Below are 25466 nucleotides of genomic sequence, written 5' to 3'. Positions count from 1 at the left end.
GGCAAACAAGCATATGAAAAAATGCTCAAGTTCCCTGGCAATAAGGGAAATCCAAATGAAGACAACAATGAGGTACCACCTAACTCCAGTAAGGATGGCACACATACATAATACCAGCAACACTTGCTGGCGAGGCTGTGGGGAAAAGGGAACCCTTCTCCACTGCTGGTGGGACTGCAGACTTGTACAGCCTCTATGGGAATCAGTTTGGCGAATACTCAAACAACTAAAAATCAACATACCATATGATCCAGCAATAGCACTCCTAGGGATATATCCAAAACATTTCCTACACAAGAAACCAACATGCACGCCTATGTTCATAGCAGCACAATCTACAATCGCAAAAATGTAGAAGCAGCCAAAATGCCCATCAATAGAAGACTGGATAAGAAAGCTATGGTTCATCTACTCTATGGAATACTACTCAGCTATTAAAAAAAAACAAAATGCAGTTCTTTGTGGTCAAATTGGCCCAACTGGAATCCATCATGCTAAGAGAAATGAGCCAATCCCAAAAGGTTAAATGCCACATGTTTGCCTTAATCTGAGATGAAAAGATGACAATTTGGAAGATAGTATCTGTATATTGTAATATTAGTGCAATCTCTAACAACCTGTATCCAATGCAATAAGATAATGCTTTATAATCTATAAACCAACAATTAATGTCAGAATACTTAAGATCTACATCGAAAAACTGTAAAACCTACTATACCCTCAATACGCTATGTTAATCCGTAATGGGGAGGGAGTGCAGGGAAGTCTTTCAGGACCATAAAAAAAGTGAGAAAAAAGTACAATATAGCCTATCAAGATCAAATCTGGTAATTCATAGACAACAGACTCAAAGCGGCACTAAACAACAATAAAACTACTATAACAATGCATGAGGGGGGAATCGGGTGCGATCCTGACAACCTCTTAACAGGAAGTCATGTGCGTGGAGCAGGGGGGCACTCCAGAGTGGAGCAGGTGGTAAGGAGGAAGCTTGGATGCCAACCATGAAGACTCCCAGACCTTCACCACAAACTATTAATACGAGCAACAAGGACTATATCCCAACTGCCAAGGAGGCCACAGGGAATTGGATGCCCTCAGAGGCCGAGTACTCTGAGGTCACCCACCCACCACTGGAGCTTCTGCAGGGGATGGAAGAAGTCAAACACTACCGTGCAGAAATCAACGTCATCAGAAAGACAACCAGAAGCCCTGAGCGGTCCGCGGAAACAGAAGAACAATAAATGTCCTTCGGGACCAGGGAGGAGAGCGTTCTCTGGTCCGAACCTGGCTCCACCTCTGGAGCCCCGCCCTCCCTCACAATGACCATCGGGATATCTTCGAAAACCCCTTACAGCAAACAAACAATCATACAAACTAAAAAAAAAAAAAAACTAAAATAAATAGACAAACAACAGAAAGTAGAGCTTGAAATCTGACAGGAAAGAGCTGGCGTGGATTGGCTCATGCCTCGCTGGGTGGGACACAAAGATTAGTTACTCCTCACCATGGTGTTGAGGATTTTCCTGCACACCCACCGCCCCAAAAAACTGTTCTGCACCTTAAATGTCGACAAATATCTTGTTAGAGTTACAAGCCAATCTAGATTATCCTAAAATCTGCCAAGATCAGCAAAATTATACTTGAACACAACAAATGGCTAAATACTAAAATGAAATAGACACGAGACAGCTGAATGGTACCTTATAGCCATTTTAAGGTATATAGCAGCCAGTCCTGAATATAAACTAAAATTGAAATGTCAATGAGATAATCATAGGACTTGGTTAGGACTTGCTTTTTTTTTTTTTTTAACATACAGGTTACTCAAAACTATGTCAATTCCGTAATATAGCAAATTGCTGTTGATGTTATATTGGGACTCTTAATTGACTGTGATGATATTCTACCAGCTCTAACTTCAGACCAGAAATGGTCTCCCCAAGAAACTGTTCAATCCATCTGGACAATAAGTAGCTGGACTCTGTGCTTGGTATATGTTTGCAAGGAAAGAATCTTGATTGAATCTGAACTGTAATACTGCATCAAAGTGGAGGAATCCACCAGGGGGAGAGGCGTGGGGAGGGGTGGGGGGATTCTCAGAGCCTGTCAAACTGTCACATAATGCAAAATAATTAATAAAAAAATTTAAAAAAAGAGTAAGTTGTAGAATCAGGATTGTAATAGAAATGTGTTACGGATTGACATGTACCATCTATTGAGAACTTCTTGACCACAGAATTAGGGTGGCTGATATCCTGCCTCAAGGGGAAACAATTGGCAGAACTATCCTTAGGAATGCCTGCTTGACCAGGTGTGAAAGGTGGGTGTCAGAATTTGTGAAGGCTTCTGTATAAAAAAAGAGGACAGTTTTTAAAATTGTCTATTATGATCCTGAAACTGTAGTGGTCCATTTATTTTTCTATGCCTACTCCAAGCACCCTTCTCAAGTTCTGAACTTCACTTGAGCTGGACTCTGGCAACAGGCAGAGAGCTGGATGTTATGTGGGGCTGCCAGGGCACAAATCACTGTCCATATATAATCCCAGTGCATGCAAGGTGAGGGTCAGCCTCTAGGCTACCATGCCATGCCCTAGGGTTTGGTCTTTACAAATGACTTTTGTGGGCCTTTGAATGACCCCCCTCTACATTTCATACATGAGTTGAGAAAAAGCCAGTTTCTTCAACTTTGTCACTCATGTGGCTTCCTAATTCTGAGAGCTGAACAGCTATAGAATGGCCAGTGCAGATTTGAAGCTGTGTAGTAGCAGCTATTTCCTTGCTGGTTGAGAGACAACCAATACAATGGGAAGTGTCTTACTCACAGGTTCCTGTCCAGACAAGAAATGCTCAGGGGACACTTAGAAATTTAAGACCTTTCTGAAAAATTTTGCTGTCTCCATTCAAGAGGCATACCATCTCCTGACTCTCTCCCAAGAAGTGCTATTTGATTTCCTCTGCTTTCTATATGCACCTAGTCACTTTGCAAATAAAACTACTGTCTGCAAATGAAAAAAGAAATAGAAAGAAGGAAATCCTATTTCTCAAGTCTCATTTTTGTACAATTTCCCTTTCATATTGCACTGCAATTATGGCCAGAGCTAATGCTAAGCATCTTTGTGGCAATGCAGCTCTCTTTTCAGTTATTATATAAATTTTGTGATTCAAACTTGCCTGAAGATTATTTCTTGATCTTTCTGATTAGCTCCAAACAGCTCATTCTTTCCACGGGGATCTGAAATGAGGAAAAGAGTAACCATATCTCTGAATCACATCTAAATGTTTCTTTTCAAATGTTCCAGTGAAGCCAATGAGATTTGTTGCCATTCTAGATACAAGACATTTTAATACTAGTGAAATGTGGACATTTATGAGCATTTTTAAATAGGCATTGCATCTCATCTATTAATGCCTTAACATAATACCTACTTTTTAAAATAAAAATTTCAATTATGTGAGATTGCATATTTAACTTAAACTGGGATATGACAGAAAATATGGTATAAAATTCAAAATAATGCTTGGGGTATCTTAACCCTATCTCATCAGTAGTTTGCCTTTTCCTGGCTACTCTGCTTCAAAAACAACTTCCTGAAAATGTATCTAGGGAGGTAGCAGATGTGATTCAAGTGTTTGGATCATGAAAAGACCCATATATACTTCTAGATTTTTGGTGATAGGCTGGCAAATTGCTAGAATAAACCTATACATGGAGACTATAGAATGCCTGTGTCTCACCAGCTGTCCTTCTGGAAGAAACTCAGTAAAAATCAAATATAATTCCAGTCAACATTTACTGAGCTATGTATCAATTCCCATGCCAATTACGTGCTGACCTACCTGGAAGTCTCTGCTTCACAGGTTTTTCCACTGTCCATGGTGCTGATTCTTGCTCCAACTTGAAGATCACATTAGGCTTTGTCATGGAGTACCCTGTTAATGGAGAATGATGCAGAGTTTCCAAAATCACCATTAGTCCTACCAACCACCACACTTTATAAACTCTTCTTTCACTTGTCATCTATACAGAAGTATTCTGTTTTGGTATGACAGAGTTTCAATCACCCAAGGACAGCAGATTGTGGTAAGTCTCAAGCATCACCTCCCTATACAGGGTCCTCTGAGTATTGTCCATTGTCTGCCATTCTTCCTGGGTAAAGTCCACAGCCACATCTTCAAATGACACCAACACCTGTAACAGCATGTCTCCTCACTTCTGGATCATTAAATAGAAACACTAACAGTACATTCTCTGTATATTTAATTTGCAACTTCTATGAATGTAGTTTAATTTACAATTTATACAGCATCACAGAGTAACAGTTAAATGAAAATATCTTGTGCTGTGTTACTTTTGCAATTTCAATATTACAACAGAATATTCCATATTCTCATAAAGGTTGTTTTCTGTAAAGATTCTAATTCTAATGAACTGTTGAAGCCATTGTTAGAATAGCTCTCCAAGTGGAAGATATGTCTCTGTTATTGCCACTCTCATTTTCAACCAAATTAACATAAATAATCATATTGACACTGAGCCAAAATATTAACTCAGCAGCTATAATACTAAGCTGAGTTTAATTCTTCTCTGTGTGTTCAATTTGCATCTTCTAAAAATGTACCCTGCGCACTGCCAAGAGGGGCTGGAGCACAGCTCTTCTAGGATTTTGTAGAGAACTTTAGCATCAGTGTTCATCAGGGAGATCAGTCTGTAATTTTCCTTCTCTGTTAATTCTCTATCCAGTTTTGGGATTAAAGTGATGTTGGCTTCATAGAATGATTTTAGAAGAGTTGCTTCCTTTTCTATTATTTTGAAGAGCTTGTAGAGGATTGGAGTTAGCTCTGTTTGGAATGTTTTGTAGAATTCTGTGGTGAAGACATCTGGGTCTGAGCTTTTCTTTGTTGGGAGATCTTTAATCACTGACTCTATCTCTGCTTTGGTTATGGGTTTGCTCAGTCTTCTGTTGCCTCTGAGGTAAGCCTTGGTAAGTGGTGGAAGTCTAGGTACCTTTCCATTTCCTGGTGGTTTTCTGATTTGTTGGAGTACAGTTCCTTGTAGTAATTTTTGATTATTTCCTTAGGGTTGCAGCGTCTGTTGTTATGTTGCCTTTTTCATCTTTGATGCTGCTAATTCTCACTTTCTCTTGTTTTTTTCTTTGTCAGTTGGGCCAGTGGGGTGTCTATTTTATTTATCTTATCAAGAAACCAGCTTTTTGTTTCATTGATTTTGCATAGTTTTTTATTTTTATTTGGTTTATCTCCTCCTTTGTTTTGATAATTTCTAGTTTCCTATTGTTTGTGGGGTCATTCTGCTACTGTTTTTCCATTTCCTGGAGGTGTGTGCTTAATTCCAGTATTTGATGCCTTTCTTGGGCCTTGACATGAGCACCAATTGAAATGAGCTTACCACATAACACTATTTTAGTGGTGTCCCACAAGTTTTGGAATGTTGTATCTGAGTTTTCATTGGTTTCCATAAATTTTTCTTATCTCTTCTTTAATTTCTTCTCGAACCCATTCTTTGTTTAATAGCATATTGCTCAACCTCAAAGAGTTTATGTATTTCCTGGGACATTTTGAATTTTTGATTTCCGATTTCATTCCATGGTGGTCTGAGAAGGTGCATGGTATGATTCCAGCTGTTTTGAAGTTAGTTAGACTTGCTTTGTGTCCTATCATGTGATCTGTCTTGGAGAAGGTTCCATGTTCTGTTGACAAAAAATGTAAAACCTGCGGCCTAGGCATATAAGGTTATATAAATGTCTACTAAGTCCAGTTGTTCCATTGTTTGTGTTAGCTCTGTAGTTTCTCTGTTGAGCTTTTGTCTCATTGATCTGTCTATTGGTGTTAATGGGTGTTCACATATGGCATGATTATTTTATGTTTATCTGTATCTCCCTATAAGTCTATAAGTAATTGCTTCACATAGCTGGGTGCATCTGAATTTGTGGTATACATATTAAGGATGGTAATCACTTTCTGATGGATCATTCCTTTCAACAATATCAAATGCCCATCCATGTCCTTTTTGATGTTTGTCACATTGAAGTCTGCAATATCTGAAATCAGGACCACTACACCATCCTTTTTTTCTCATCCACTGGCGTGAAATATCTTTTCCTATCCCTTCAGTTTCAGTTTCTCAGCATATTTTCTGATTAGATGTGTCTCTTGTAGGCAACAGACAATTGGGTCCTGTTTGTTGATCCAATGTTTTAATCTATGTTTTTGACTGATGGCTTTAGGCCATTTATGTGAAGAGTTGTTACTGAGACACTGCGATTTTGTCCTGCCATGTGCGTGTTTTTGTGGGTGTTGGTATCTGATTGTCTTGCCTTGCGTGGACTTTAGTGGGGAAGTCTTCCCGTGTGCCATCCTTGCTTATGGTTCCCTTCTTCTTTTTCTGGGATTAGCACATTTATAAAGAGATTTTGTAGGACTACCTTTGTGCTGGCATATTCTTCCAGTTTCTCCTTGCTATGGAAGTATCTAATTTCATTCTCAAATACAAATGAGACCTTTGCTGGGTACATTATTGTTGGTTGACAGTTGTTCTGTTTCAAGATTTGAAAGACTTTATTCCATTTTCTCTTTGCTTGAAGCATTTGATCTGAGAAGAAAGCAGTGATCCTGACTGGTCTGCACCTAAACGTAAGCTTGTCTATGCTTCGTGCTAGTCTCAGAATTCTTTCTTTGTATTCGTGGAGGGGAGTTTGAGTACCACATGTCAGCATGAGGATCTCTTTGGGTCAAATCTGTTGGGGGTTCTCTGACCTTCCTGATTTGGGCTGGGTTCATGTTCCAAATGTTTTGGAAATTGTCCTGTATAATTTCATCGAGCAGCGCTACATACCTATCTCTCTTTCCACTCCTTCTGGAAGGCTTATGATTCTGATATTCGACTTCTTGATGTTGTCATTCATTTCCTGTATAGCCTTATTGGCCTTGTTCAAATATTTCTCCAGCTGATTGATGTTCTGCCTATTTTCATTCTGGGAATCTTCCAATTCGGACATGCTGTCTTCTGCTGCATTAATTCTGTTGGGTAGGCTCTCAACTCTGTACTGCAGGTCAAAGAACTAATTTTTTGACTAGTTTTGTTTCTGTGTTCATGTGGCTTTTGAACTCCATAAGCTCCTTCCATCAGTTTTCATTGTCTCTGAAGAGTTTTATAATTATTTTTCCTGAATTCCTTGTCTGATAGGTCAGCAATTTCTTCATCTGTCATCTCTGTGATTGACCAGGCCTTTTGATGACTTTTTGGGTGGCACTGGCTCCTTCCTCTGACTCATTTCTTTTCCTGTTACCTTGCCCCATATCTATGTGATCTGATATTGCTGGCTTCTAATCCCTGACCTCATCTGCCACCTAGTGCTGACCTGGATTTTTTTCCCTTCTTTGTGCTGCCTGGGTTCCCCTCCCCCTACTTCTTCAGTCTGTGGTACTGTGGGCTCCTTAAAACAGGGCAATATTTGCAGTAGCTATTGGATCTCCCTTCTGTGGAGTTTTCGTGGCCCTGGAATTGGTGCCACCCAGTTCTACGGAGTTCCAGGTCCCAGGTTCGCCCAGGTTCTTTGTTTCTGTGCCTAGTCACCCTCTCCAACCCGTCTGTCCTAATCCAAGCCTACCATGAATTGCTTAGTTCAGGCACCATTCACCATGTTTTGTTTCCAAGATCCGCCTGCCCCTCACCTCCTGCTAAGGGCAGACAATGCCTTTCGCTCAAGTCTCTGCAGCCAGGGGCACCTTCCTTGTCCTTCTCACGTTGCTGATCCTAGTCATTCACAACTGTTTTACTGCTGTGTGCCACATTTCTCAAGCATGGCTGCACTGGGGGATTTACCACAGTGCTCCCCGTGGTTCTTTTCCTTTCAGGCTCACTTTAGGCTGCTCCCACCCGTAACTTTTAGGGCCCTCGGTCACATCAGTCTAACTCCGTTGGCCACCTTGACTCCACTCCCCTGTTATTCTCTTAAACAATTGAAATAACATGTTTTAAATTCACATTGTACTCAAGATCTTAATTTTCCATTAAGTGATTAAAACAATAGTAAGATGACCAATTTAATAGGTAAGTAGTATAAAAATAATGAAATAAAAAAGTTTCAATTCTACAATTTACAGACACGGATCATTAAAACTAGGGTAGAATATCATCATTCGCTATTTAACAAACATATAAATCAAAAGTGACAAATCATGTTTGCAGCAATACTGATATATACCACTGGTACCCCCTTTTTGTTATTGCTCGTGATTTTTTTTTTTGATTACTCTACAAAACAATTTCATTTTTGTATATCTGTGTTTAGAATATTTCACTCAAGATCTTGGCCTCTAGTTACACTCATTTTGGTATAATACACAGAATTTTGTTTCCACAAATGACTAACAGCCCGTTGTACACAGATAAACATTTTCCTCACACAATTATCTAATGATGGACACCTCAATTCATTCCACATCTTGTGTATTATGAATAGTGCTGTTATAAAAAAGATGGTATCTCTTTTTTTAATACATTTTTATTATTGTTATTATTTTATAATACTGTGTCATATTCCCTTATCCCCTCCCCCACAAGTTCCGCTATATCATTACTAACATAAAGTTCTTCATACACAGTCATATGTCCATCATTGTGGGCACGGACAATGGGAGAGAGTCCAGAATCCTCTTGTCAAGTTATAGTAAACAGTTTCATTGTAAGTCCATCTTTGTCTGAAAGTAGCAATGCATGCCACACTACATCCTCACATCTGAATGTTAGTCTCCATTTCACAGCTACCATACATCTTCTTAAATGAAAAGTCATGATTCAAAATCAACAATAGAAAGAAAAATAGAAATTTACAATGCCATGAAGTTGAATGACATGTTACTAGATATGACAGTCTCCATTACACAACTGCTGTACATTCCCTTAAATGAAGAGCCACAAAACAAAATCAACATCTGGGAGAAAAAAGAAATTAACAAGATCAAGAAGTTAAATAACATGTTATTAAATGACTAATGTGTAGCTGAAGAAATGAAAATCAAGAACCTTCTTGAAGAAAATGATGCCATGATCTACAAGTCATTGAATGATTTAATCAGAAGGAAGTGTTCTGAAGAGATGAAAACAACAGAAAACAACAAAACTCATGTGATATAGTTTCTGCTGATCTTTGTTGAAGTGTGTCTCCTCCAGACAATAAGCAGATGGGTTTTGATTTTTAATCCAGTATACTAATCTATGACGTTTGATTGCGCTTAAGCCATTTACATTCAGAGTTTAATATACATGGGTGTTACTTTGGTCCTCTCATTTTAGGAATGGTTGTTCATTGGTTTAGTCTTCTGTTGTCATTTTATTGGGATGTTCTTCCCGTTTGCCTTTGGTTTTGGTAGGTGCTATTCCTCTTCTCTGTGAAGAGAACATCTTTAAGTATCCCTTGTAGGGCAGGTTTGGAAGAGGCAAGTTCCTTTAGCTTTTCTTTACTGTGGAAGAATTTTATTTCATTTTCAAAGACAAAAGAAAGCTTTGGGGGATATGTTATCCTGGGCTGAAATTTTTTTTCTTTTAGAGTCTGGAATATGTCACTGCATTCTCTTCTTGCCTGTAGAGTTTCCTGTGAGAGATCTCCTGTGAGTTTAATTGGCTTTCCTTTATATGTCAACTGATTTTTTTCACGTGCACATTTAAGGATTTTTTCCTTATGTTCAATTGAAGAGAGCTTGAAGCTCATATGTCATGGTGAAGATCACTTTTGATCAAGCCTGTTGGGAGTTCTGTGCCCCTCCTGGAACTTGTTTCCAAATTCCTCCTCTAGATGAGGGAAATTTTCCTTTATTATTTCATTAAATACATTTGCAAACTCAGCTTCTCTTTCTGCACCTTCTGGGACTCCCATAACTCTTAGATTTGGCCTCTTAATAGTGTCTTTTGATTCTTGAATACTTTTTTTGGCCTGATCCAGCTCTGCTTCCAGCTTTTTATTTGCTTCCCACTGATGACAGGAAATACCTTCCAATTCTGAGATTCTTTCTTCCGCTTGCTTCATTCTGTTTTGGAGACTCTCCACTGTACTCTTAATTTGCTCCACTGTGTTCTTGATTTCTGATATATCAGCCTTGATTTGCTTTATTGCTGCCTTAAAGTCTTTGAACTCTTGCATGAGCTTCTCCTTGTTAATCAGAATCTTTTAAATGAGTCTTATGGATTCTGTGTGCCCCATTTTCTCAATGTCTTCCTCAGTTAATTCTGAGGTTGGCATAGGGTTTTGCTCCCTTGCAGGGGAGTTTTCAGTAATATTCATTGTGCCTTTTTCTCTCCTTTTGCTTTTGATCATTGTACTTCTGGTTAGCAGAGTCTTCTCCTTGGGATAGGTTTCTAAGCTGTGTCACCCACAGGTCTACAATGCGATTTTACTTATTGCAGTTGGTTGGCACACCTTTTTGCTTTCAGCCACTTGTGCCACAACCTCCAGTGAGTTCCAGGTTTGGGTTCTTACGTCAGATTTCCACCATGGTCTCCACAGCCCCAGCTCTTGTCTCACCACTCTTCACCTCCTGTGATACCGTGCTGAAGCTTCACCATTGTCTCTGCAACCTTTCTCCCACTTTCAGTTGGAGCAGGTCCCAGGATTAGAGAGACACCAGGTGTCCTATCTAGTTAGGTTGTTGGTGGTGCTGATCTTGTCGGAACCTGTTGGACGTTAGGTCTGGGTGCCACACGGACCTATTTTGGCCGGTACGATGCCGCAGTCAGTATTATTTTCCTGTGGGATCAGTGCAATCATGGATCTCAGCAAGTTCTCGCGAGATCAGCACATGCGCAGGGGACTATTGTCCCCTGCAGTCCCAAAGCTATTGCCACAGTGCCCAAAATGGCGCCTGATGTACAACCACTAAGGTTCTTGATTTGCTGGCCATCAGATCCGAGGGCTATCCCAGACTTGCTCTGGGTGGAACCCGCAGAATGCCACGTCATTGCAGTTCACTGAGACAGAAATGAGTTCACTCCCAGCTCAGTGCATGCTCCGTCCTCTCCCTTGCTCTTTCCTCTTTACAGAAAATGGCGCCCAATTCAGCTCTAGGGGGCTGACTGGGCTGTGAAATCCATTCTGTTCTCATAATGCCCACCTGAGATCTGCTGCTCTGTCTCTGCTCCTGGTCAAATCAAATGGACCAGCAGGATGGACAGTTCTTTGTCTGGGTTCACCACCGGAGCTCCCAGTGAAAGTCCCTTCCCACCTGGTTGCTGGTGGAGTTCCGGCTGTTGTGGAGTTCAGATCGCTGTGCTGGAATATCAGTCTCTGCAATACCACACCGTTGTGTCCACTGCTTTCCTGTGTCTGTCAGTATCCAGGTACCCCTCTGCTGTTGTTCTGTCCTTTCCTACAACCTGAAATATGTCCTCTCTGCTTCATCCTGATTGAATGTTTTTCCGTCTGTATAAACGTGTCCTTACCCTATTCCACCATCTTGATATCGATGGTATCTCTTTTACACAATGTATTCATAACTTTCAGAAAATACAACCAGTAGTGAGATTACTCAGACTTACAGTAATCTCATTTACATTTAATACTTTTAATTTTATGTAAGCTTTTAAAAATTTTAATCATTTTACAAAAGTTTTTTTTTTGTTTTTATTGCAAAGTCAGATACAGAGACAAAGAGCTACAGCGAGCAAGTTATTCCATCCGATGATTCAATGCCCAAGCTGTCTCAATGGCTGGTGCTGTGCCAATCTGAAGACAGGAGCCAGGAGCTGTTAAGGGTCACCCATGCAGGTGTAAAGTCCAAGGCTATGTGCCATTCTTGACTATTTTCCCAGGCCACAGGCAGAGAGCTGGATGGGAAGCAGGGCTGCAGAGATTAGAAATAGTGTCCATATGGGATCCCAGCACATTCAAGGCAAGGAGTTTAGCTGCTAGGCTACCATGCTGGAACCAGCAATCATATTTCTAAACATTTAAGAAATTTTATACTATTTTTCACATATTGATTTAATCTATAACTCCATCATCATTGTATAAATATTCTCATTTTTTACTTCCTTACCAGTATTTTTTATCCTTTCTTCCAATAAATAATAGCCATTCTGACAGGGTTGTGATGCCTCACTGTGATGTTGACTTACATTTCCCAAATGTAAGTCATTTTGAAGACAATCTGCTGAAGTCCTTTGATCATTTCTTTAACCAACAGAGAATGTTTATGTTGTTAAGGTCACATGGAGCTTAAAGATAAAGTTCCCAATTTGAACAACACATGGAACTTCCTGTGTCCTGATATTTGACAAATAATTAAGAGTGATACAGAGGGCCAGACATGGTGGCCTAGCAGCTAAAGTCCTTGCCTTGATAGCACCAGGATCCCATAAGGCGACCAGTTCTAATCAACACAGCTCCATTTCCCTTCCAGCTCCCTGCTTGTGGCCAGAGAAAGCAGTCGAGAATGGCCCAAAGCTTGGGCAACCTGAACCCACGTGGGAGACCAGGAGGAGTCTGCTGGTTTCTGGCTCTGGATCGGCACAGTTCCGGCTGTTGCTGTCACTTGGGCAATGACTCATCAGATCGAAGATGTTCCTCACTGTCTCCTCTCCTCTCTGTATATCTGATTTTGCAATAAAAATAAAATCTTGAAAAAACAAAGGGATAGAGAAACCCTAATAATCCAAAAAGCTTATTATACAAGTACAATCTCTCTATCAAAACACAAAAAACAAAAACAAAAAAAAACTAATATTTCTTAATGAAACATGGCTTTTACTTAGATTTGGGATTTTTTGTTTCCCTGTTTTTGAATCATTTATTTATTTGAAAACCAGAGATAGAGAAATTGGAAAAGGGGCCTGGCACAATAGCCGAGGGGTGAAAGCCCTCACCTTGCATGCCATAGAGGTGCCAGTGTGTGTTCTGGCTAATCCGCTTCCTAGCCAGTGCCCTGCCTGTGGTGTGGGAATGAGGTAAAAGACAGCCCAAAGCCTTGGGACCCTGAACCTGTGTCCTAGGTCAAGAAGAAACTCCAGGCTTCTGATAAGCTCAACTCCTTCCACTGCAACTCTTTCAGAGTGAGAGTAGATGGAGAGTCTTTGTGCCCCCTTCTTTCTGTATATCTGCCTCTCAAAAAAATATATACAGGGGCCTGGCGGCATGGCATAGCAGCTAAAGTCCTCACCTTGAATGCCCCGGGATCCCATATGGGCGCCGGTTCTAATCCCAGCAGCTCCACTTCCCATCCAGCTCCCTGCTTGTGGCCTGGGAAAGCAGTCGAGGACGGCCCAAAGCTTTGGGACCCTGCACCTGCATGGGAGACCTGGAAGAGGTTCCTGGTTCCTGGCTTCGGATCCGCACGCTCCGGCTATTGTGGCTCACTTCGGAAGTGAATCATCGGACGGAAGATCTTCCTCTCTGTATATTTGACTTTGTAATAAAATGAATAAATCTTTAAAATATATATATATGTGTGTGTGTGAATTTTCTATGTTTATTGTGAATGATGTTTACATATGTGATCAGGGTGGGAAGGTTCAAGGATTAGGGAAAAGTTTATGTGATCCTTGTTTCCAAATTTTCTATTTCTTCTTCTTATGAAACTGGATCATATTCTGGTTGTTCATTTCCCATCTAGCTCCCTGCCTGTGGCCTCAGAAAGCATTAGACTAGGAGGCCCAAAGCCACGGGACTCTGCACCTGAGTGGGAATCCTGGAAAAAGTTCCTGGCTTCAGATTGGCTCAGCTCTGGCAGCTCCAGCTACTGCAGCCACTTTGGGATTATACTAGGGGATGGAAGATCTGTCTCTCCTTCTTTGTGTAAAACTGAGTTTCTAATCAATATAAAGGAGAAAACATATTTAGCAAATTGTACCTTAACAATGGCATTATACTTTTATTTGTAGTCATCAAGATTTCACTCTTCTTCACACATTACAGCACATTCAGTGTGGGCTGGGTTTAAGAATTGTTAGACCAATACTAAACATAGTTGGGACACTAAAAACGTTATTAAGCTCAACGCATGGAAGAGTTACAGGACAACCTTCATTTAATTTGTGCATCAGTCACAAACTAAATAAGCATTATTACAATATAAGTATGACTGTCAACTCAAATTTTACCTGGTGGGCATGACTAACAGCCTACCTGCCTATGACCTGAGGCATGGCTTAGAGCCGTGTTTGCAGTACTTGACCTGTGACATGACTGGAGGTTCTAAAGGGACAGACATGTATTCTAGCCAATTACAGTGTCATTGTTGTGTGGGAGGGCTGTCTGGGGCTGCCCTTCTGCTATCTCTCTTCCTAGTGAGTTGTGCTCACTTTACAATAAATGGACATGCTCCCTCAGACTATCCCTGGTGGTTCTCAGAGCCCAAGAACTCTGACACCGCGTCCCCTTGGTGGTTTTGGGCATGTTGGCAGGAAAATCCTGAGACTCAAAAGCAATAAAAACAGATACCAAAACAGAAAAAGAACTAAAAATATTTCTACAAAGAAGATAATCAAAGGGCTAATTATTTCGCACAAAAAGATTTTCAGCATGACTGATCATTAATTGAATGAAAATGGCAATCACGATGATATGCCACTTTATCCATTGCAATGGCCTTCATTAAAGCAATCCAAGCAAGGATGGCTCAAGCTGCCTTCAAGCAGCCAGGCCCTGTTCTTTCCTTCCCCCAACTAGACTAAAGTGGCCAGTAGGGCTAGGGTTCTGCTTGCGCACAGGCCAATTCCAATGGCTTAAGCCTTCAAGTAGCCAGGCTGGGCTATGCCTTTCCCACCACCAGCCAAGAGGTGACACTTGGTACAAGCTCACGTTTATGCTCTCAGCAAATGCCAGGATGTCTGAAGCTGCATTCAAGCAGCTAGGCTGGGATGCTTGATTCCAGGAGCAGGATTTGCGGATTGCTCAGGAGAAGGGTAAGGGGGATGTGTGGGAGGCAGGACCACTGAAGGAGTATGTTGCAGCTGAGGAATGACTTCTGAAGGATTTCTACTGACAAAAGCCACTTAATTTGCAGGTAAATGAGGGGGCTAACACCTAGTGGTTTGGAAACTATAACTGAAAAAATTTCTGGGTCAGACAAGTACACATGCCCACATGGGAGACCTGAACTGGGATGGTTAACATGGACTACCACCACCCACCAGTGCACACTTAAGTAGGGCTGGGGACCTGTCTGGTAGGGAAAGGTTACACTACTACCAATGAGTTTCATAGAAGGGGCAGATAATGTTAAGCTGGGCCATGATACCCACAGGCATGCATAAGAACTAGGTTTGGGGATAGATTCTGTGGGGAATATGAGGGCTCAACCTGTGGAACTGCAATTTCTGAAGGCTGGCTCAAGAGCTGAGAGTTGTAAAGAGCTGAGCAGCACAGGACCATGGAACCCTCTGACACTCATGGATACTGGGATTGGGAACAGGACACACTGGTCCAGGCTGCAGCACAGAGCAGTCTGCTGATTAAAACAGCAAGCAAAGGAACCATGGTGGAGGTAGACCTAGTATGGGTTATAGGGTGTCACTTTGATTGGGATGCAGTTCCCAACGGGTGTACATGAGAGCTGAATGTGGGATGGGCACAGTTGGGCTTCACTACAGCATCCACTGGTTTGCATAAGAGATGGGACTGGAGACAAAACTTATCCAGCAACTGCAACCACCTGTGTGTGCATAGGCTGATGTGGGTGACAGAATGAGCTGACCCCATACTGGCAAGTACAAACACAAGTCTATGATCATCTCAGAGAGTTTCTTCAGGGATACTGACCCCTGACCCAATGGACACAGATCTCCACAAATTTAGACAAATGTGGAAACTGCTTTAACTTTGGAGTTCATGTATCAGAACTGGGCTTCCTCATTTGCTGAATGAACATGCTCAGATGCACATAGGGGATATGGCAGTCTGTTGGAGCCTGCAGATGAAGGAGGGTAGAAAAGATTGGACAACTACCCCAGGCAAGCGTTGACACTAAAGATCTGGCTGAATGGAAACTAGTTGGAATGTCAACCAATGGACCGTGGGAGGATTTCTTATGGAAACCACTTGAACAGAACCCTCAGAGCATGCTCCTCAGTGGAGACCCTGGAAAATCACATGGCCATTTCACAACCCAAGGTTCTATTGTAGGGATTGTGGGAGTGGCTTTTCTCCTTCTCTCCACCATCCCCCAGGCACAAAAAGAAAATTTGGAAACAATGGTCTCTTCCACTTTCCCCAAACCTCAATCCTTCCTTGCTTAATCAGTATCCACATGCGCATGCATGCTCCCTTCTCAACTGTGTAAACATCATCAAAATAAAATTTTAAAAAAGAACCATAAGAAAAGAATTGCTGCAATTCAAGACACACATTCTGGAGCTTATTTTTATGGCAACCAAAGCACATTCTTATTTGTAACTATACTTCCTATTGCCAATGAGAAAGAACCAACCATCATCAGAGAAATATAGAAATCAAAAGTTTTCACTTTACATGGCCAACACTTGAACAATAACAGCTAAAATGTCAAATAGCATCCTAAGCACTGACCTCCAACTCTCAAAATAATAAGAAGCCAAATCTAGGAGTAGAAAAAGGAAAATTTTGAAATACAGATTAATGAAGAAATGAATAAAAACTGTATTCAGCAATACTGAAGATAAAGGAAACATTCATTGTTCTTAAAAGGAAAACAAAATCAATAAACTTTTTGCTAAATTAATCAAAAAGTAGGCTCAAGTATATAACATCAAACAGAAGAGGGACATATTACAATTGGCATCACAGTAGAGGAGCGGATCAGGGCTGTCTGGACAAAGTGGGTTCTGTCACTGCTTGTGAGATGAAAGTCAGAGCTGCTAATTTTTTTTTCTTCTTTTTAATAAACATTACTTTTATTGGAAAGCATGATATATTAAAAAAATAAGGAGGAGAGACAGAGAGGATGATCTTCCATCTGCTGATTCACTCCCCAGTGGCCACAAAGGCCGGAGCTGAGCAGATTTGAAGCCAGGAACCCAGAGCTTCTTCCGGGTCTCCCACACAAGTGCAAGGCCCCATGTGTTTGGGCCGTCCTGAACTGCTTTCCTATGCCACAGTAAGGGAGCTGGATGAGAAGTGGGGTTGCAGGAATTAGAACCAGCACCAATACAGAATCACAGCATGTGCAAGGCATGGACTTTGTCCACTAGGTTATCGTGCCAGGCCCAGCTGCTTTATTTCTGATCCAGCTCCCTTCTAGTGCCCATGTGAATGCAGAGGATGTCCCAAGTACTGGATTCCCTGTACTGATCTGGGAGAGCTGGGAAGAAGCTTCAATCTGGTCCTGCTTTAACCACCATGGTCACTTGGAAAGGGATAGAACAGAAGGAAGATCTCTCTAACTCTCCCTCTTTCTCTAGAGTTCTGCCTTATATATCAATAAAATAATTTTGTAGACTTTTTTATTTTTTTCTTGCAAAGTCAGATATACACAGAGGAGAAGAGACAGTGAGGATGATGTTCCATCTAATGATTCATTCCCAAAGTGACAGCAACAGCCAGAGCTGCGTCGATCCGGAGCCAGGAACCAGGAATTTCCTCCAGATCTCCCACATGGGTGCAGGTTGCCCAAGCTTTGGGCCATCCTCAACTGCTTTCTCAGGCCACAAGCAGGGAGCTGGATGGAACGCGGGGCCAACAAGATTAGAATGGGTGCCCATACGGGATCCCAGCGTGTTCAAGGTGAGGACTTCAGCTGCTAGGCCACTGCAGCAGGTCTGATAAAAAAGTCTTTACTAGAAAAAAAAAAAAAAAAAAAAAAAAAAAAAGGACGTGCAATGGATCACTAGGGACTGTCAACAGTAGTTATATCAAATAGTAAAAAAAAATGCTTAATTTCTGGATACTTAACATCAGGCTACAAACTGAATGAGAAGGACATCAAAAAACCTGACACTACTAACAAGCAGTTAACAGTGAATCAGGAATAAATCTCTTCAAACCAAAGGTCAACGCTAGGTGTCTTCACTGCTAGATTCTACCAAATTAACACCAAATTTTCTAGAATTATGGTAAAAAACTAAAATGAAAAATCCATTCCAAAATTATGCTGAGCCTAACAATATTTGGATTCCTAAACTTGACTGAATCAGCAGTAGGAAGATCTTCAACTATGACTGACGGTTTAAAATAGGATTAAAAAAAAGATGGGATTGCTCAGTAAAAACGCAATCTCCATTGCTGTACAATTAGTTCTGTACATATTTACTTAATGCTTCTTCTGAAATAATTGCTCACAGTCCAGAAATCTAGCTTAAAATCATTAAAGTGTCATAGACCAATACATCTGATAAAACAGATGTAAAATTCTTATCATAGGGCCCAGGGCAGTGGCCTTGTGGCTAACGTCCTCATCTTGCATGTGCTGGGGTCCCATGTGGTCCCCAGCAGTCAGCGCTTCCCCATTTGGGGAGAAAACCATGAGACCTAAGATTTTCCTCTAAGTCTCTCCTCCTCTCTATATATCTGATTTTGAAATAAATAAAATCTTTAATAAAAAACATTCTTATAAACACATGTAAAATAAAAGAAACATCACAACAATAAGCTCACATGTACTAACCAAAGTGCACCTAACTAGAGAATGTAGAAAATGGACCAACAAACCAAAGATTTCACATAAACAGGATGAAGGACAAGCATCATTCAAAGCACCTTATAGAAAGCACTCAATGAATTTCTACATTTATTTTGTAATAACATACATGTAAGTTGAGGAAATGTACAAATAAATAAATATATCCAAATATACCTCAGTTGTGGTACACAGAAATAGGCCTTAATAAAGTAATATCTACAGGTAACAAACCTATAGCCATCATACAACTGAATGCCAAAAAACCAAAAGCATTTAGTCTAGGATATGTAGCCAAATTAGAATGACTACTTTTTATTGTCATGTAATTTAATATTCACACAAATAAAGTAGATAAGGTAAAGAAGTAAAAGGCACAGAAATAAAAACATACTAAATTAGTACACTAAAAAAGATACTAAATTAGTTTTGATTCTAGATTTCATTTGTTTCCCCCGATGTTATTAATAGTGAAACCTAATGAATGCCAAGAGATTGCATTCAGTCATTAAAAACAACAAATTCTTACTTGTTACAAAATAGATGAACATGGATGTAGTGAAACAAAATAAGGCTAATGTAGAAAAAAACTAACATGTTTTCATATATAAATGCTAAAAAATAGCTGCAAGCTTATAATTGTGATTGCTACGGGTTGTTAAGAGTGAAGACCAGGGATAGGAAGGAGGTAGAAAGGTAGCAAAGAGAGACAGAAGGAACAAGATCCACTGTTCCATCCCAGTGCATGGTGACTACAGTTCACAATGATAAGGCAACTGGAACGGAGGACCCTGTGTGCTGTAAATAAATAAATAAATAAACAAACAAACAAACAAACAAACATGGAAAGCCTGGGTACCTGGTTTACTCAGCTGATGCTGTACATATAGTTAAATACAACACTGCAACCAGTGATAATATTCAAGCACATGTTGATCAAAATTCACTAGATTTTTTCAAAAATCAGAATCATCCCTTCACACTAAAATGATCTATTTAGAAGATATTAAACACCCCAGCTCTAGGCAGCTGCCTTGTTTGTATTGTACCTAGGTAAGTATTACACAGGTGGGAGAAAAGCAGCTAAGCACTGCTGGGCATCCTGGGCCTGGTTAATGCCAAATATGTGTTAACAGTACCAGTGTGTCAGCATAGTTGCACTTCTTTTTTTTTTTTGAAGATATGTAGGAAGGAACTCAGCCTGTGTTAATGGAGCTGCCAACAGCATGGCAGCTGCTGGGGGTACCTAACTCAGCTCGGACTCAATACTTGGAGCACTAGCAACAAACACTGATGTCAAGTGCTGAGTGAATCCTGGGAATGTGGGCAGCCAGAGCACCAACTGGCACCAGGCTTCACCTGCTGGCTTCACCCAGAGGTGAGCTTTAGAGTCTTGGGGTGTGGAATTGTTACCTAAGGACATTCATGGATAAGGCCACTGTACGTGTAGGTAAGAACTGAATCCTTAGGGATTGCCAGTGACAGGGCCAATGCACTTGCAGGGAAATGGGGGGACTGAGACATGGTGGTTTGGAGGGGAGAGAACAGAAGCACTGTATGGGTCAGACTTATACACCAGCCCATATGGGAGTCCTGAGTAGGGATTCTTAGTAAGGAATATTGCTGACCATCACTTGATAATCCATGCCAAAGTTAGGGCTGGGGATCTGTCTGACAAGGCTAGATCCCACTGCCTGACTGAATGTTGGAACAGGGATGGGTCATATTAGGCAGGGCAATGACATTAGCATGTAGGAGAACCAGGTTCAGGAGTAGATTCTGTGGGGGATATGTGGGCCTAAACCTGTAGAAATGCAAGTCCCACTGGTTAGGTCAAGAGCTGGGTGGGAGATGGGTTGAGCTAGGTGTGATCATAGAACATGTCAACATTCATGGCCACAGACACCGATAATAATCCAGGCAGGTCCAGGCTGCAGCACCAGCATATGCATCCTAGAAGAGGGTGTGCAGCATGCCAGGCCGCAACATTCATAAGCTCACACAAGGCCAAGATGGAGGGGCAGGCTATGCCGGGCAAGGACCGAGCACCCACTGACATGAGTGAGATCCAGGTCTGGGAGTAGACAGAGTAGGAGAACTTGGGAAACTCTCCTGCTGGGTCATAGCTCCTGCTGGTGAGCACATGATCCAGGTCTGGGGGTTGGGCAAGGTGGGCAAGGTGGGCAACTTAGCTCCACCTGTTGGCGAATGTGAGGGCTGGTTGGGCAAGGGGGCAGAACAGGCAGGGCCAAAAAATTTTACCTTACCAGCAAGTGAAGAAACTGGACCTGAGCACAGGTCATTCCAGGGTAGGGTGTCACATCTACCAGTTTTCATGGGCCAGGGATAGGTATAGACTGAGCAGGTCCAGGCTACAGTACCCACCAGCAATAGTTGGGAATGGGGGCAGGCTGGGTCCGGCCAGGCTCCAACATTTCAAAGCAAAGGCCAAGACAGGTGAGGGACTATGCCCAGCTGGGTCAGAGAAACCACTGGAAAAAGCAAGATCTATGCCTGGAAACAGGCCTGGCTGGGGAGCTAAGGGTATATCCTGACTAGGTTGTGGTTCCTACTGGTAAATGTGAGGGGCAGAGTAGAGGCTGTTATCTGGTCTGGACATGGCTGCAGTCTCTTTTGGCACATGTGTGGACTAGGTCTGGTGTGTGCAGACTGAGCTAGACTGTAGCACCCATTGGTGCTCATGATAACAAGGCTTAATGTAGGATGCACTAGGCTACATCTCTCCTGCTGAGCTATGTATGAGGTGTGTCTGGATGTGGACGATCCTGGGCTGGGCTGTAATATCCAAAAGAGAAAACCAGAATAGCCAATTGATGGCCAATCAGGAAAGGCCACTGTTCCTGCTAAGACAGGAGAAGGATGAAGTAGGGCTGCACCATGGACCCATTGATCTGGCATTGGGATAAGTTCTCATGGAAGAGCTTGTACAATTCCTCTGTTGGGACATAGTCCCTGTAGGTGAGAGCAAAAACCATGACAGGGAACAGCCTAGACCAGGCCAGGTTATGGTACCCAAGGGCATACTTTTGGCTCATGTCTGGAGCAAACCAGGCTAAGCCAGTTCATATCACCCACTGGCAAATCTGAGAGCCAAAAAGGTATGTGGATTAGGCCAAATTGGGCTGCAACACCACATGATTCACATTAGGGATGGGACTGACAGTTGGTTGGATTACCTAGGCTGTAGCTCCCACCTATGAGAGCTTGAACTGGGGGCAAGCTGGTCCGGGCCATGCTGTAGCACTCAATGTGAAATGCCAAGCTGATCTATGCTATGCCAGACTGGGCCACAGCACATAACCATTACAAGTGAGACCCATGGGAAAGCAGGAGAACCCAGGAGGGGGCTGCAGGGAGCTCCCCCACTGAGCCACTACTCCCAATGGTGAATGTGAGAGCTGTTATTTGGGCAGACGAGGGCTATAACATCTGTTGGCCTGCATGTTTAATGGAAGAGGGAAAATCCGAGGTGGGCAGACTGCACCTACTGGTACAGCATAAGTTAGAGTGGGTGAGGGTTGGGTTGGATGGGCTTTGCCACAGCATCACCTAGCAGATGATGGCTCCAGCAGAGGGGTTGAGGCAAATTCTTCCAAGCTACACTGCAGAAACTCCTGGAGAGTGCAAGATCCAGGAATGGGAGAGAGCCCATGAGGGAAACAGTGAGCACCTCTCTGATAGACTGTAACACTCATTGGTATGTATAGAAGAAAGGGCTGGAGACAGATCTGATCCAGCAATATCAACCACCAACATGTGCATAAACTGATTTGGTTAATGGAATGTGCTGTACCCTCTGTTGGCATGCACACACAAGAATCAGGTGTGGGATCACATCAGATCAAGTTTCTTTGGGGATCACCCCAACTGAATCACTGGATTCAGAACTCCAACCATGGAGAGAACTGCAGGTTCCATGGACTGACAATGGAGGGTATTTGTCAGAGCCAGGCCTCCTCAGTGGCTTTGATGCAACAGTGAACAGCATGTTCAAGTACACATGGAGGATATGGCAATACATTGGGGCACGCAGAGCACACTAAGTACCAAAGCAGAGCACAAAGAACAGAACAATCTGATCAACTACCTCAGACAGTGCTGGAGGTGAACACGTGGGCAAACGGAGACTCTAAGATGGACTATATCAACCAGTAGATTCTGCACAGATTTCTTTGTGCTTGGAATGGTGAGATCGGCAGTAATTCAGAGCTGTTGAACTATCAAAACCTCATGAGCACGACCCTCAGGGCATGCCCCACATCAGGGATCATGGGATGGTTGGGAGGCTGGGTGTGGCTTCTCCCTTGATCTCCTCCTTTCCCCCAGAAACAGGCAGGAAAAAAAAGAGATTGTGGAAATGGTTATCTCACTTAACTTCCTGTAGCCTTGACCAACCACCCTAAACAACTATGTAACAATCACCAAAAATAAAAATAATTAAATAAGAAGAAATTAAACAGTCCCCGATTGACAGAGTATATAGTGTTTTTTTTTTTAAAAATTCCTTAAAAAAAGAAAAGCAATTTACTTATTTGAAAGTGAGAATTACAAAGCAACAGTCAAAGCCACCCAGGCAGAAAGATCTTCGCTCCACTTGATTCCTCCCCATGTGGCCACAAGAGGCAGCAAGGTCCAGGCCAAAACAGAGCAGGCTGAACTCCATTCTGAGCCTCCACAGGGGTGCAGGTGTCCAAAGAACTGGGCCATTTCTGCTCTCTCCCAAGCACATGAGCAGGGAAGTAGATCAGAAAGTGAACATCAGGACTTAACTAGTCTTTATATGGAATGCTGGTATTGCACGCAGCAGTGTAACATGTTATCTGAAAACATGCCACAAGGATGGCTTAAATAAATCTGGTAATCAAAAGTCAGGTTGCTTTTTCCAATGAACCTTCTACTCATCCCATACCTGACATACAATGATGTTATTTGGCATTTTGTATAATGTAAATGCCACTGCTGGAAAACTAACCTTGAACCTAGATGGAAAGGTACTTACACTGTTTTTACAATGTCACTAATTGCTTGACAGGAAGAATGACAGAAAAACAGATGTTTTGTGCGTTTTTTTTTTCCTGAATGCATTTCCTTGCGGTGTCTGTGTCAGACTGACTCCAGGTCTCCCTCTTGTATCTCACCTGTGGGTGGGACATATGCAAGGACTTATACCACCACCAGATGCTTCTCAGATGCATCAGTAGGAGGCTGGATTCAAAGGGTGGAGTAGCCAGGACTAGAAACGGGTGCATTGTAATTACATGCATTCATCCCACCACACTGACACACCCTTACACTGTTTTATTCATTTTAATACTGCTGCCAACTTACTGTGAATATATCTCAGACAGGGCAAATTGCAGTCATCTAGTGGCTTATGTCCTCACCTTGAACATGTCAGGATTCCATATGGGCACCAGTTCTGATCCTGTCAGCTCCACTTGCCATCCAGTTCACTGCTTGTGGCCTAGGAAAGCAGTTGAGGATGGTCCAAAGCCTTGGGACCCTGCACCCATGTGGGAGACCCAGAAGAGTATTTGGGCTCCTGGCTTCATTTTGGCAAGCACGGGCTGTTTCAGTCACTTAGGGAGTAAATCATTGGATGGAAGATCTTCCTCTCCGTCTCGCTTACTCTCTGTATATCTGACTTTGCAATAAAAATAAATGAATCTTTTTAAAAAATAAATACATGTCTCTCTCTCTCTCTGAATATATATATATACTCATATACACATATGTACACATACAGAAAACCTGGAGAGGAAGTTTCAATCAGCTTTGACAGTTCCATTCTGTAGTTATCAATGTTTTACCTTCTTTCTTTCATTTTTCTTTTATTTTAGCTTAAAAACTATCATCATACTCCTCAAATACAATGTAAAGCAAGCTGAGAAGTAAACAAACAACTTACTGAAGGTGTGCTGATGTTCTCCAGCCTGGAAAGCATGTAGCAGGCTGCAAGGCTACACCTGCAAGAGAAGGTGGAGACAGGGAGCTATGCATTGGTCTTGATTGTTCCTAGCCTCTTCAGTGGTTCCTTCTGTGCTAAGCAACATCAACTTGGAGGCAGACACAGTGGCTGGAAAATAAAATATGCTTCCCTGGGCAAGCATAGTGCCTTACAAGTGACAAGGAGGCATCCTGAAAATAGTATCAATAATTTCAATAATTGACAGTGATTAAAGTCAAGTAATCATTAGGTCAATGCAAAGAATTACTTTTTATTTAAAAATAATATTACTGGGACCGGCACTGTAGCCCAGTGACTAAATTCCTCACCTTGCACATACAGGGATCCCATATGGATGCTGCTTTATATCCTGGCTGCTATATTTCCCATCAAGCACCCTGCTTGTGGCCTGTGAAAGCAGTCAAGGACAGAACAATACCTTGTGAGCCTGCACTGCATGGGAGACTCACAAGAAGCTGGATTCCTGGCTTCTGCTTTGGCTCTGCTCCGGCCACTGTGGTGACTTGGGGAGTGAGGCAGTAGATGGAAGATCTTTCTGTCCCTGATACTGTAAATCTGACTTTCCAATGAAAATTTTTAACAGATTAAAAAAATCATAATGTTATTGCAAAGCACTAACTTATTTTTTCAACAAGTATTGTTCACATTAAAAAATACCATTGAAAAACCATATTGTCACTAAAATGTTTGTTTCAGGAAAGTAAATGCATGGTATTAAGTACTTCAATGTTTCTATATTCAAAGTAATTTTGTGTATAACTATATATGAAAATTGAATATAACATTTAATCTATAAAGTTTTCTAGTAACTGTTCCAAATGAAAGTTCCTAAGTCTTCAATGACACTCCCCAGTTCCTGAACCCTCAACAACACTTG

At 41.8% G+C, this 25466-nt stretch overlaps 1 long non-coding RNA gene across 1 annotated transcript in view; it reads right to left on the bottom strand.

Annotated features, from left to right (window-relative positions):
• Positions 1-4080: 4080 nt before the first annotated feature.
• LOC131482082 (uncharacterized) overlaps positions 4081-25466 on the bottom strand; it is a 30813-nt gene continuing 9427 nt past the window's right edge. Inside the window, exons 2-3 of the long non-coding RNA XR_009246756.1 lie at positions 24530-24587; positions 4081-4192 (exon numbers count right to left, since the gene is read on the bottom strand). This is a non-coding gene — a long non-coding RNA (uncharacterized LOC131482082). The remainder of the gene's footprint in view (positions 4193-24529; positions 24588-25466) is intronic.

Source organism: Ochotona princeps, chromosome 15, assembly GCF_030435755.1.
Source record: "Ochotona princeps isolate mOchPri1 chromosome 15, mOchPri1.hap1, whole genome shotgun sequence".
In the NCBI taxonomy this organism is placed as follows: domain Eukaryota; kingdom Metazoa; phylum Chordata; class Mammalia; order Lagomorpha; family Ochotonidae; genus Ochotona; species Ochotona princeps.
This window is presented reverse-complemented; position numbering and strand designations above follow the sequence as displayed.